This window comes from Rutidosis leptorrhynchoides, chromosome 8 (assembly GCF_046630445.1).
Source record: "Rutidosis leptorrhynchoides isolate AG116_Rl617_1_P2 chromosome 8, CSIRO_AGI_Rlap_v1, whole genome shotgun sequence".
Taxonomy (NCBI): Eukaryota; Viridiplantae; Streptophyta; class Magnoliopsida; order Asterales; family Asteraceae; genus Rutidosis; species Rutidosis leptorrhynchoides.
Genome location: NC_092340.1, coordinates 64,282,617 through 64,297,980, shown reverse-complemented (window position 1 = coordinate 64,297,980; position 15,364 = coordinate 64,282,617).

Below are 15,364 nucleotides of genomic sequence, written 5' to 3'. Positions count from 1 at the left end.
ACTTCTCATTTCTGTTTTTAATTCATACCCATGTCTATATATGTGTATTCGGCCCAACAACATTAAGTAGCCCAGTAGCAATTTGATAAGTCCAATAAGTAAAATTGATTCATAAGCCCAATATAATAGTCCATTAACAATAGTCCTGCTAGTTTCTGGAGCCCAACAAAAATGGTCCGGTTGTTTTAATTGTTAGTGCAAACGAAAAAAATAAAATAAAAGAGGTCGTCGTCTTCAATTCTTCCTTGTCTCATCATACAGTTTCAATCGAAAAGAAAAAAATAACCGCTGCAGCAGTTGTTAGAGACGGTTGTGGTGTAATTGATAGAAAACAACTAAGTTTACTTCATCATCACCATGATCTAATCATCCTCATCTTAACAGAATAGAGTAGCAGCAACAACAGTTAACAGAAAAACAAAAGAAAGAAAAAGAAAAGAAAAAAAAAATATTGTAGGTCGTCTTCTTCGTTTGATATCATGCATCATTATCTTCGTATTTTCTTCACTGTATTAGAAACAGGATAGAAGGGAGCTGTAGCAACAATATACAGGTGGTTTCAAGGGATTTATAGTTGTGTTTATCCAATCGAAAGTAAACAGAAAAAAAAATGTAATTGCAACATAAAAATTCATGGCGGTTTCTTAATGGTTATGGGTTGTGTATGGTGGTGATTTGGGATTGTTTACAGCGAAGTAAAAAGGATAGAAGCAGTAATTAAAGGTAGGGGAGATGATGTAGTCGTTGAAAAAAAAAATTGAGCAGCGGTTTAACCAGTCATTGGTGGTTTGTTGTGTTTGTTCCAAAGGTTGTAATAGAAAATTTTAAATAGAAGAAAGAAAAATAGGAAGGTGGCGTAGTAAACAGCTGCAAACAACAGTGAAAACTAGTAGAGGTCGTGGTGATTTGGTGGATTGAGATGATGGCGTGGTGTTGTTGGTTACTCAACGAAGAATCAAGGTGATGGTTAAGGTGGTGGTGATGTATAGCTCACAATGGTTTGTGGTGGCGGTGGTTTTCATGGTGGTGAACGGTTGTGATGGTGGGGGTGGCCGATGGTTGCTGGGTGTTCAAGGTGGAAGTGGGTTAGTTTAAATAAGTGTTTTGTGTTAATGTATATGTGCATGTCTATAAGCATACAGTAAAACCTCTATAATTTAATACTCGATAAATTAATAACCTCGATAAAATTAATAAATTGTCCGATCCCAACTTGGGACCAGTATAAAATTGGACACCATTCGATAAAATAATAAGATAATAATTTTTTTGAAATCCCAATGTACATATAGTGGTCCCAGCGAAACTATAAATTAATAATTACTAAAATATTCTAAAATTTTAGAATTTTCTAATAAAAAGTTAATCTATAGTGATCGATCTAGATGTGATTTTAAAATTTATCACTAGACATTTTATGGTGATCAATCCAGATTTATGTACATTGAACTTGACAAGTTCTTTTACGTGTGAATGTACAGTTCTTTTACGTGTGAATGTACGTACATGAGAATTTTGAAGGTCCTTGTTTATGTTTTATTCAAATAGGTAAAGTGAACGGACATAGTAATTTTGAATGTCGATGCATTATTTTGAGAGTTGCTCACAAATATAAGCCAATTTTTTTAATTAATAATTTATTAATTTATCGATATAATAATATCTCGCTAAATTAATAAAATATCTCGGTCCCAACATTATTAATTTATAGAGGTTTTACTGTATGTATATGAATATTTATAATATGTGAGTGGTGGTGTGTTGGTTATGATTTTGATCATACGGAAACAGAAATCAACAAGTTGGGATATTTGTGATTAGTGGTGGGTTCCTCTTATCTCATAACTCACTATATATATATAAATATAATACTAATAATAATTAATAATAATAATTATAATATAGTTTAGTAATAAGGCATGTGATGGTATATGTTTGATTGACTATGAAACAAAGACAAACTTACGTAGGAGTCCCACTTGTAGTTGTTGGATGGATGTAAAATGCATGTATCTATAAGTTAAGTATCATATTCATATTCATATGAGCTATATATTGCACAAATAAGTTCATCAATCAACAATAGTGATTGAATAATAATAATAATAATTTAATAATAATTAACAATAATAAACTTAATCACAATCATGTAAAGAACGTGCAGGAGGAACAGTGCAGCCAGATATTCTACCGACAGTTTTCTTGGATATTAAATCGTGTCCATTGCTAAACAGTTAAAATATAAAAGTGTTCCTAAAAATCCCAAATTTTTAGATTAAGTATATTTAATTATTTCACTCATTAACTGTTTGAAACCTAATCAAAAAGGTTCGATAATTATTTATTTTCTGTTCCAATTTATATGTACGGAGTACTAGTATTTAATCTTAAAAAGGTAAAAATATTTTCATGAAGCCTAAAATCTTCGTAATCGATTTACAGTTCAACCTTCATTTTAAATCTTCATACATATGTACTATATCATTATGAACACTAAAGAAATGTCAATCGAGTGTTACAGACATTTACAGAATAGGTCCAAAATCATATTTATTCAATATGCTCTTTATATATATAAGAACAGTTTTAAATAATAAATTTTTACTAAGTAAATATATTTATTAATTATATACTTTAAACAATTAAATTTAATATAACAATATATATATACACAAGTAATATTTATATATATACTTACACATATTATATATATATATATATATATATATATATATATATATATATATATATATATACATATTTACATATTTACAAACACTGGTTCGTGAATCATCGGAATTTGTCAAAGGGTAAATGAATACATGAACATAGTTCAAAATTTTTGAGACTTCAATATTACAGACTTTGCTTATCGTGTCGGAAACATATAAAGATTAAGTTTAAATTTGGTCGGAAATTTCCGGGTCGTCACAGTACCTACCCGTTAAAGAAATTTCGTCCCAAAATTTGAGTGAGGTGGTCATGGCTAACAATAAAAATGTTTTCATGACAAATATGAGTTGGTAAAAAAAAATTATCACCATTGTGTAATATGAATAAATAATTCAATTATTCGAAGAGTACGAATGAAGCTATCACAAAAGAGTGAAATGAGAGAAATAAAGTTTAGTCTAACTTTTGATGTTGTCTTGGTTGAATTCCGGAATTCAAGGAGTTTAGGGAAAATCTTCAAAATTTAAAAGATTTGATTCTTCGGTGAATAAGAAAATTATGATCTCTATAATTAAATACGGTGATCTGCCTTGATTACTATGTCTGATATTTCCATTATAACTTAAACTCTTCCGTTCCGTTATTCTCACCATTCTTATAAAAAAAAGAAATTTTCTTAGTTTATACATCCAAAAGATTGTGAAAATGCTTAATCCCGTTCTAATTCTTGATATTTTCCTAATTATTATTTCTGTCATCCTTCTTTTCAATCTTTCATCAGAAAAAACTGTTTACTTCTACTATTACCTTGGGGTGATACTATTCTTAATTCTACCATGTCCTTATATTGCTATTCATATTAATATCTATGGTTTGTAACCTTTGTGTTGTTATTGGGTTTTATATTTTCTCTTATATTTTGGATCTCTTTGCCTTTTTATTATCCTCTCGACCTCAAGTAAAGCGAGTAACGGTCTAGAATTCGTAAGTATGGAATTTCGAATGAACTTAATGTTCTAAGAAGGAAAGAACGAAATCGCACGATCTGATTTGTCAAATTACCTGAATCACTGAAAATAGAACTATCAAGAATATACCTTCTTGATATGTTCAGAAGTTAAGCAGAATGAAAGAGTTATGTAACATGACACATAATGACGTTAGGATCTGTGAATCATCATGTTCCATTAGAAACTCAGCATGACTTACTATAATATAATCACATTGATCAAGTGTCATTATATTATACTAACTCATGCATCAATTTCCATCACTACTTCAAAACCATTCATAATTCAAACTCAAATTTTAAAGAAATTTAGAAACTAAAGTAGTTTCCTTTATGATGTAATATAGATAGCACGAAGAGATAAATAATTTCGGACGAGAATACTTATGAAAATATCTTCAGAAATATCGAAGATATTTATGATGATATTTTGGAATTTACAAGTTCGAAGGTTGATGAAGAAAAATTTTCCGCAAGATTTTAACATGACTTCGGAGTAAGATATTCTCTAAGGATTTCAACGGATCCAGAATTACTTGGATTCTTTGAATATAGGGTATGGTCCTTGTATTTGTCCTTGGTCTCCTTCGTGGTTAGCTTAATCCGTTTTCCTGTTCCAACGTTTCTGAACTTTTCCAACATACTATTCTTTATCATCAAACTTCCGACGACTAAGGTCGTTTATAGTTGTCTACGGCTTCTGCTGCTTCATTCAGCTTTTTCAACATTCAGAGTATTGATTTGTAGACTGAGTGCTTTTCAGAATTTTAGAATGAAAGATCATAATTCTAAGAGATAAATGTTATACATATAACTGTTGATGTAGATATGCTGTGAGTTTTCAAAGTACTGATTGCTGATTCCCGGTAATTGGTATGGCAGTTCTCGTTACAAGATGCGGATGAGTATATGATAGGGTTTCAATGAATAAATACAATGATTTATCGGAGAGATTTAAGCCAAGAAGCAACGAGGTTGCTGGTACATCTGCTGGTAATATGGTAGAATATGAAAGGTTCTCCAGTAACAATAAATGAGCATGCATATATATCAAGGTTATAATAAGGTTGTTTCGAATGAAAAGTCGAAGTTGACTTGCTGGAGCTGTGACAAAATTGACTAATTTGGAAAGAGATTGCAAAGTTATTTTCGGTAATAATAACGCTAAAGAAATTAGCACAGCTACGCGTTAAATGTTTACTCAGTTTCTGAGAGTTTTCAGGTGCATAACTATACGCATCAATCTTTCTTTCTGTAGATGAAGTGTGGTTGGTTCATCCTCTCGATTGAGGTGTTTTCAAGAATCATGAAAGATTTTAACGCAGATTGTAATCGCAAGATACAAATGAGGTTTAAGACGAAATCAAGTGGCAAACTTGAAGAAATATTTAGTTTCATATGTTATAATCAATATTTTAATTCATTTTAATTGTCCAATGTTTTTAGTCCACAGTCGATAGTCCACAGTTAACAGTCCAATAATCCATATATAGTTTAATATATAATATTCGAATTAATTAATATGTATCGTGACCCGTGTACATGTCTTAGACTCGATCACAACTCAAACTATATATATTATTTGAGAATCAACCTCAACCCTGTATAGAGAACTCGATCATTACTGCATATAGAGTGTCTATGGTTATTCCAAATAATATATATAGATGTGTCGATATGATATGTCAAAACCTTGTATACATGTCCCGATATTTAAAGTGCGTAAAATAAATAACAGAAATTAAATGACGATAGATAAAGTGTGTAAAGTAAATAACAGAAATTAAATGACGATAAAATAAAATTGCGAGAATGTGAATTGCGATAGTTAAATTGCGATAAATATAATGTAATCAGTTAGCTAGGAAAAATTAGCTAGGATTTTGTTAGCGTGAATTCTTAACAAAATTTCTCATAGTTAATTTGTCTGTTTCTAACAAATTTTATTTTGTCAAATGTTTTCTTCATTATACCACTTGTTGGATTCTGATAGGTCAAAATCCAAATATGAAATTGAATGAAAATGGTTATTCTGCGGTGAACGGGTACGTATATCTGTGGATGTAAGTAGGATTGTAAATGACTGTTGAATCAGATTCGAAGAACGTACAATGTAACTTATTAATGTGAAATCTAAATATTCCTCGGGTATTACCTACTCGTTAAAATATTTTCACCATTAACAGTTTGTACAATAAAACTTTTAATTACAATCTTTATGAAAACATATTTACATATATATTTTCTTCAGACGAAATCATGGATTTAATGAGTCAATGTGATATTAAACTCATCAGATTTACGGCTAGAACTAGACTACATAATCTCTAAAACATTAGAGATTACATAATCGCCATGAAGGACGGAGATAGTTTATGTAGAACGATTCGTAGAACGATGATTATGCTTGAGGTATAGATTGCGAGGTTGAGAAGTGTGATGATATTGTTGCTTTTGGTACTGGTTATGCTGTTGGTGCTGCTGATGGTGGTACTGTTGCTGTCGGTGCTACAAGTGTTGTTGGTGCTGAGGTTGGTGATGATGTTGGTGTAGTAAGTATAGTTTATAGATTACGCACCATTCTTGTCAGGATTTCTATCCTACCCTCTATCATTTCTATCCATCCACTCATCTGATTCGATAGATCTTGATTATCAATTCGAAGTTCCCTTACTTCTTCTAATATTCCCCTTCGATTGGTATTCGGAAGTAGAGGTTGAATATTTTCTGAGATTGCAGTAATGCGACCTTCGAGGTGGAAAACTTTAGCAAGAAGGGTGAATACAGTGTTGCGCATAGGTTCACCGGTGAGTACATCGTTTTCTCCGATGTTAGGAGGTAAGTTTGGTTCGCGGTAGGGCTCACCTTCTTCATTTCTCCATCGATTGAGTAAGTCTTGGACCCACCCCCATCTCCTCCAGAAAGAAAAATAAATAAATGGTTGAGGCACTTCTGGTTCATTGACTTCGGAGTCTACTTCAATATACATCTCAAAATCGCTTCCGGAACTAATGGAATCCAAGCTAGGTGTAGGGTCCATCTCTCAAGGGTTTTGATATGAAATGATTTTCGAATATCGAATGATATCCTAATTATATATAGAATATCTATACATACTTCCAAAGATCCCGTGAATTACGGAGAAAATTAAGGAAACGTGTCAGATAAAGTCTACAGTGACAGATACGCTAATATATGGATTAGTAGATATGCTAAGATATGAATTTTTGTCTATACACTATTCATGCAATCAATGCAGTAAGATGTGTCTAGACTAGGAATGATAAGCAGGTAATTTCCTAAGGATAATAAGTAGATGATTTTCGACACGAATGATAAGAAAACTTTTGACATGAAGACACGGTCGAAGTCCTAACTCACTAATGCATCCTAACGACTTATCAGTTAGACACACTAATGCAGACCCGGTTCACTAAGACCACCGCTCTGATACCAACTGTAACGACCCGTCCTAATCCATCTGGACGAAGTCCATATCGATTACAAATGATTCATAATAGTTGATTACATCGCGAGGTACTTGACCTCTATATGATACATTTTACAAACATTGCATTCGTTTTTAAAAGACAAACTTGCTTTACATCGAAAGTTGACGACACACATACCATTTCATAAAATATCCAACTATAATTGACTTAATAATAATCTTGATGAACTCAACGACTCGAATGCAACGTCTTTTGAAATATGTCATGAATGACTCCAAGTAATATCTTTAAAATGATCAAAATGTACAGCGGAAGATTTCTTTCGTACCTGAGAATAAACATGCTTTAAAGTGTCAACCAAAAGGTTGGTGAGCTCATTAGTTTATCATAAATAATCATTTCATAATTTTAATAGACCACAAGATTTCATATTTCCATTTCTCATAAACATACGTCTCATGCATAGAGACAAAATAATCATTCATATGGATTGAACACCTGGTAACCGACATTAACAAGATGCATATAAGAATATCCCCATCATTCCGGGATCCTCCTTCGGACATGATATAAATTTCGAAGTACTAAAGCATCCGGTACTTTGGATGGGGCTTGTTGGGCCCGATAGATCTATCTTTAGGATTCGCGTCAATTAGGGTGTCTGTTCCCTAATTCTTAGATTACCAGACTAAAAAGGGGCATATTCGGTTTAATAATTCAGCCATAGAATGTAGTGTTTGATCACTTGTGTCTATTTCGTAAAACATTAATAAAATCAGCGCATGTATTCTCAGTCCCAAAAATATATATAAAAAGGGAGTAATGAAACTCACGCATATAAATATTGTAAAACAATTAATAAAGCATTTGTATGTATTCTCAGCCCAAAAACGTAAAGAGTAAAAGGGAGCAAATGAAACTCACTATACGGTATTTTATAGTAAAAATATGCATACGACGATACTAATCAATGCAGGGTTGGCCTCGGATTCACGAACCTATATCAAATATATATATTAACACATATAATTGTACTCAAGTAATTTCATCTATTAATTATAATATATATATATATATATATATATATATATATATATATATATATATATATATATATATATATATATATATATTAGTGTTGTAGTTATATAAAATTTATACTAGATCGCAATTAGAATATATATATTTTATTTACTATATCTTAAATTATATGTTATCGATATTTATCCTGTATATATATTTAAAATAATTAATGATTATAGTTATATCAATATATATACATATATAATTAGTATTATATTATTAATTTGTTATATGTATCCTTTATATATATTTATAAAATACGTTTAATATATAATTATATGTAAAAAGAATATATATTTTTATATGTAAAATATTTATTTGTCATAAAAATAATGATAATAATAATGATCTTTAATAAAAATGATAGTTTTAATAAACATGAAAATTTTTGTAATAATGATAATACTAATAATAATAAGAATGATAATAATTCTAATAATAATACTAATAATAATAATAACAACAATAATAATAATAATGTTAATAATCTAAAAGGAGACTACCTTCAAAGAGATTTAATAAGCTTCCTAAAAAAAATTGTCAGAGCCCGGCCTCGAACCCGCGTCCTCTCGTTCCCCTACCAAATGTCCAACTATCTGCTCTACTTCTCATTTCTGTTTTTAGTTCATACCCATGTCTATATATGTGTATTCGGCCCAACAACATTAAGTAGCCCAGTAGCAATTTGATAAGTCCAATAAGTAAAATTGATTCATAAGCCCAATATAATAGTCCATTAACAATAGTCCTGCTAGTTTCTGGAGCCCAACAAAAATGGTCCGGTTGTTTTTATTGTTAGTGCAAACGAAAAAAATAAAATAAAAGAGGCCGTCGTCTTCAATTCTTCCTTGTCTCATCATACAGTTTCAATCGAAAAGAAAAAAAATAACCGCTGCAGCAGTTGTTAGAGATGGTTGTGGTGTAATTTATAGAAAACAGCTAAGTTCACATCATCATCACCATGATCTAATCGTCCTCATCTTAACAGAATAGAGTAGCAGCAACAACAGTTAATAGAAAAACGAAAGAAAGAAAAAGAAAAGAAAAAAAATATTGTAGGTCGTCTTCTTCGTTTGATATCATGCATCATTATCGTCGTATTTTCTTCACTGTATTAGAAACAGGATAGAAGGGAGCTGTAGCAACAATATACAGGTAGTTTCAAGGGATTTATAGTTGTGTTTATCCAATCGAAAGTAAACAGAAAAAAAACGTAATTGCAACATAAAAATTCATGGCGGTTTCTTAATGGTTATGGGTTGTGTATGGTGGTGATTTGGGATTGTTTACAGTGAAGTAAAAAGGATAGAAGCAGTAATTAAAGGTAGCGGAGATGATGCAGTCGTTGAAAAAAAAAATTGAGCAGCGGTTTAACCAGTCATTGGTGGTTTGTTGTGTTTGTTCCAAAGGTTGTAATAGAAAATTTTAAATAAAAGAAAGAAAAATAGGAAGGTGGCGTAGTAAACAGCTGCAAACAACAGTGAAAACTAGCAGAGGTCGTGGTGATTTGGTGGATTGAGATGATGGCGTGGTGTTGTTGGTTACTCAACGAAGAATCAAGATGATGGTTAAGGTGGTGGTGATGTATAGCTCACGATGGTTTTTGGTGGCGGTGGTTTTCATGGTGGTGAACGATTGTGATGGTGGGGTGGCCGATGGTTGCCGGGTGTTCAAGGTGGAAGTGGGTTAGTTTAAATAAGTGTTTTGTGTTAATGTATATGTGCATATCTATAAGCATATGTATATGAATATATATAATATGTGAGTGGTGGTGTGTTGGTTATGATTTTGATCATACGGAAACAGAAATCAACAAGTTGGGATATTTGTGATTAGTGGTGGGTTCCTCTTATCTCATAACTCACTCTATATATATAAATATAATACTAATAATAATTAATAATAATAATTATAATATAGTTTAGTAATAAGGCATGTGATGGTATATGTTTGATTGACTATAAAACAAAGACAAACTTACGTAGGAGTCCCACTTGTAGTTGTTGGATGGATGTAAAATGCATGTATCTATAAGTTAAGTATCATATTCATATTCATATGAGCTATATATTTCACAGATAAGTTCATCAATCAACAATAGTGATTGAATAATAATAATAATTTAATAATAATTAACAATAATAAACTTAATCACAATCATGTAAAGAACGTGCAGGAGGAGCAGTGCAGCCAGATATTCTACCGACAGTTTTCTTGGATATTAAATCGTGTCCATTGCTAAACAGTTAAAATATAAAAGTGTTCCTAAAAATCCCAAATTTTTAGATTAAGTATATTTAATTATTTCACTCATTAACTGTTTGAAACCTAATCAAAAAGGTTCGATAATTATTTATTTTCTGTTCCAATTTATATGTACGGAGTACTAGTATTTAATCTTAAAAAGGTAAAAATATTTTCATGAAGCCTAAAATCTTCGTAATCGATTTACAGTTCAACCTTCATTTTAAATCTTCATACATATGTACTATATCATTATGAACACTAAAGAAATGTCAACCGAGTGTTACAGACGTTTACAGAATAGGTCCAAAATCATATTTATTCAATATGCTCTTTATATATATAAGAACAGTTTTAAATAATAAATTTTTACTAAGTAAATATATTTATTAATTATATACTTTAAACAATTAAATTTAATATAACAATATATATATACACAAGTAAATATACTTACACACACACACACACACACACATATATATATATATATACATATTTACAAACACTGGTTCGTGAATCATCGAAATTTGTCAAAGGGTAAATGAATACATGAACATAGTTCAAAATTTTCGAGACTTCAATATTACAGACTTTGCTTATCGTGTCGGAAACATATAAAGATTAAGTTTAAATTTGGTCAAAAATTTCCGGGTCGTCACAGTACCTACCCGTTAAAGAAATTTCGTCCCGAAATTTGAGTGAGGTGGTCATGGCTAACAATAAAAATATTTTCATGACAAATATGAGTTGATAAAAAAAATTTATCACCATTGTGTAATATGAATAAACAATTCAATTATTCGAAGAGTACGAATGAAGCTATCACAAAAGAGTGAAATGAGAGAAATAAAGTTTAGTCTAAATTTTGATGTTGTCTTGGTTGAATTTCGGAATTCAAGGAGTTTAGGGAAAATCTTCAAAATTTAAAAGATTTGATTCTTCGGTGAATAAGAAAATTAAGATCTCTATAATTAAATATGGTGATCTGCCTTGATTACTATGTCTGATATTTCCATTATAACTTAAACTCTTCCGTTCCGTTATTCTCACCATTCTTATAAAAAAAAGAAATTTTCTTAGTTTATACATCCAAAAGATTGTGAAAATGCTTAATCCCGTTCTAATTCTTGATATTTTCCTAATTATTATTTCTGTCATCCTTCTTTTCAATCTTTCATCAGAAAAAACTGTTTACTTCTACTATTACCTTGGGGTGATACTATTCTTAATTCTACCGTGTCCTTATATTGCTATTCATATTAATATCTATGGTTTGTAACCTTTGTGTTGTTATTGGGTTTTATATTTTCTCTTATATTTTGGATCTCTTTGCCTTTTTATTATCCTCTCGACCTCTAGTAAAGCGAATAACGGTCCAGAATTCGTAAGTATGGAATTTCGAATGAACTTAATGTTCAAAGAAGGAAAGAACGAAATCGCACGATTTGATTTGTCAAATTACCCGAATCACTGAAAATAGAACTATCAAGAATATACCTTCTTGATATGTTCAGAAGTTAAGCAGAATGAAAGAGTTATGTAACATGACACATAATGACGTTAGGATCTGTGAATCATCATGTTCCATTAGAAACTCAGCATGACTTACTATAATATAATCACGTTGATCAAGTGTCATTATATTATACTAACTCATGCATCAATTTCCATCACTACTTCAAAATCATTCATAATTCAAACTCGAATTTTAAAGAAATTTAGAAACTAAAGTAGTTTCCTTTATGATGTAATATAGATAGCACGAAGAGATAAATAATTTCGGACGAGAATACTTATGAAAATATCTTCAGAAATATCGAAGATATTTATGATGATATTTTGGAATTTACAAGTTCGAAGGTTGATGAAGAAAAATTTTCCGCAAGATTTTAACATGACTTCGGAGTAAGATATTCTCTAAGGATTTCAACTGATCCAGAATTACTTGGATTCTTTGAATATAGGGTATGGTCCATGTATTTGTCCTTGGTCTCCTTCGTGGTTAGCTTAATCCGTTTTCCTGTTCCAACGTTTCTGAACTTTTCCAACATATTATTCTTTATCATCAAACTTCCGACGACTAAGGTCGTTTATAGTTGTCTACAGCTTCTGCTGCTTTATTCAGCTTTTTCAACATTCAGAGTATTGATTTGTAGACTGAGTGCTTTTCAGAATTTTAGAATGAAAGATCATAATTCTAAGAGATAAATGTTATACATATAACTGTTGATGTAGATATGCTGTGAGTTTTCAAAGTACTGATTGCTGATTCCCGGTAATTGGTATGGCAGTTCTCGTTACAAGATGCGGATGAGTATATGATAGGGTTTCAATGAATAAATACAATGAATAAGAAAATTAAGATCTTTATAATTAAATACGGTGATCTGCCTTGATTACTATGTCTGATATTTCCATTATAACTTAAACTCTTCCGTTCCGTTATTCTCACCATTCTTATAAAAAAAAAAGAAATTTTCTTAGTTTATACATCCAAAAGATTGTGAAAATGCTTAATCTCGTTCTAATTCTTGATATTTTCCTAATTATTATTTCTGTCATCCTTCTTTTCAATCTTTCATCAGAAAAAACTGTTTACTTCTACTATTACCTTGGGGTGATACTATTCTTATTAATATCTATGGTTTGTAACATTTGTGTTGTAACCTTTGTGTTGTTATTGGGCTTTATATTTTCTCTTATATTTTGGATCTCTTTGCCTTTTTATTATCCTTTCCGAGGTAACAATAATTTCGGTATTAACACCTAGTTTTATCGTTCATAAATATGTATAAACATGATTTTGAATTCATTTATTTGAAAATTTTGAAAAATTTTACTAGAATTGGGTAGTCAGTATATAAGACTAGGGCTGTTCTTTATTATCAGAGAGCACTAGATTCTAATACAACTACTGCGTTACTAGTATTTTTAATGGTAACCAAGTGTTTAAGTCAAAAAAATTTAAAAATCCGAAAAATTTAACCCCTTCCCACACTTAAGATCTTGCAATGCCCTCATTTACAAGAAATCAGTAACAATTTAAATTATTGAGGGAAATTAGCGTAGAAAAATGATTAAATTTTATCAAAGTTTCCAAACATATTGGCGTTTGTTTGTTGAATGATAAATGGTGCACATCATTTGTTCATTCCGTCTTGTTGTTACATCACATATGTTTTTCATTTTGTCATCAAAATTAGTAGCTTTTGCTGAACTTAATGCCAGTCTTTGAAAATGCGCTGTTTTACCCTGTTGTGTATATGAAATAAAATACATACAATACAAATATAAACATGAATGGTAATTTGAAATGGGACTTAAAATCCCACTTTCAAATTAAATATGAAATATTAGTACAACATAATAAAAATATTAAACATTACAATAAAAGTATCACAATATTATATGTTTAAACATAAATAAATAGAAATAATAAATAATAAAAAGATAAAAATCATAGAAATCACCAACGGGAACTATATCAATCTGGATAGGGGTTCCAGTTCATGTCGTCTGTCGGGTTCCATGGTTGGTGATAGGTGTACTGTTAGGCCTGGTTAGGGTCGTAGAGAGTAAATGATGATCTCATCTCAGGCTGGTGTGGAGGATAGTAAGCGGGTCGGGTCGGTACGTAGTGATCCTGAGGTGATAGCCGACTCATGATCTGACACTGATGATAGTCCCATCTATCATGTTGTCGTTGCCTAGAATGCTCGTACTCATTCTGGGCTTGCCACTGCTCGCATCGATTATGTCTATACTGGTTTGTCATTTCTACCTCATTTATACGCTGGTAGACGTCAGTTATAGGCTCCCTAATGACATCCCTAATGTCATCTGCTTCCTCCATTTCCTCATCTGAACCTCTCTCTACCTGTGGATGACGACCAACATTGGGTACTGCCTGATTGTGTCTGCTCTTCAATAACTTAGCACCCTGATAGACCTTCAATCCTAAAGTATCAACCTGTTCCCTACAAACCAAGAGTGGACCCCCTTGATCCCTATCTACACCCAAATACTCTCCAATGAGAGTAATAAAAATACCTCCTCCTATTATTCCCCCTTCCTGTATTCCTTCCACTATCTTAGACAAATAAAAACCAACACAGTAGGGGATATTAACAAAGTTTCTTGGGTCTCGAATACACTTAAGGTAGAATAAATCATGTAAGGTCATTTTCTCCTTGTTGTGACCTCTCTGTGTAATCGAGTTAGCCAGAAATCTATGAATTATACGAAGCTCGGTTATGTGAATATGTAAGTAGGTGTGTGTTCATGCCCGCCCAAAAACATTATAATCCGACATATGCCTCCAGACGGCGTTAGCATCAAAATTCCTATCTACCCTTTCACCATGATAAATCAAATTCATACAATCGGGTAGTAGTAATTCAGCGGGCGTATATATCTGTAAAGCCCTGGCCATGTCCAGCATGGACATCCTGTACATCCTACGGCCAAGTATAAATCTAAGAAAACTTCTATCATCTAACCTAACTACATCAGCATTTAACGCTATAGTACTTATAAGCTCAACACACCATTCCTTATATACAGGTCTAAGAATGGTGAATAAACATTCCCAATCGGGAAAAGAAGTGCTGCCATACCTTTGGATCAGATGCTGCCTAACTGAGTTAGCAAGTTGGACCCTTTTCAAAGGCTCCCAATCGATTACCCTTGGCACTTCTAAATTTTTTGTTACCAGTTTGAATTTGTTACTTTGATATGTCGGGTAATCTCTCCAACTTCGATCAAACCTCAGATTAGGATGCAACTGTTCTTCATGAATCGTTGGGTGTTGTACTATCGGATGCATCGGAAATACTACGTATGCATCAATATATTCTTGTTGCGGATCATAATAAGGTACGTGTTGATCAGGTGGTTGTTG